The sequence below is a fragment of the Buceros rhinoceros genome, unplaced genomic scaffold (genome assembly GCF_000710305.1).
Source record: "Buceros rhinoceros silvestris isolate BGI_N320 unplaced genomic scaffold, ASM71030v1 scaffold30800, whole genome shotgun sequence".
NCBI classification, from domain to species: domain Eukaryota; kingdom Metazoa; phylum Chordata; class Aves; order Bucerotiformes; family Bucerotidae; genus Buceros; species Buceros rhinoceros.
Window position 1 is genome coordinate 10,005 of NW_010391838.1, and position 303 is coordinate 10,307.

Here is a 303-nt window from a genome sequence, read left to right on the forward strand (position 1 = left end):
TGCCCCCGCTGCTCTCATCTTTGCTGGGGGGATCGCTGCCGCGATCTGCTGCCTGTCGTCTGCTGTGCTGGCTTGTGGAGCCCTGCTTTTGTACTGCCTGCCTCCCTCGATTTCCTGGAGCTGCCACCTCGCTCCTCCTGCCTGTTGGCTTGGCTTTTTTTGCGGGGGAAATCTTCCCCTTTCTTCTTACCTTGATTTTGTAAGAGCCGATGCAGTTCTCTTGCACGGCTCTGTGACGTCACTGTCAGCACAGTAAGCATCAGCAGCCTGGTCACATGCTGACCCAGTCAGTAATGCAGACGG

The 303-nt window shown here is 56.8% G+C and overlaps 1 protein-coding gene across 1 annotated transcript in view; it reads left to right on the forward strand.

Annotated features, from left to right (window-relative positions):
* CPEB1 (cytoplasmic polyadenylation element binding protein 1) overlaps positions 1–303 on the forward strand; it is a 26,136-nt gene that overhangs the window by 6,417 nt on the left and 19,416 nt on the right. The window lies entirely within an intron of this gene.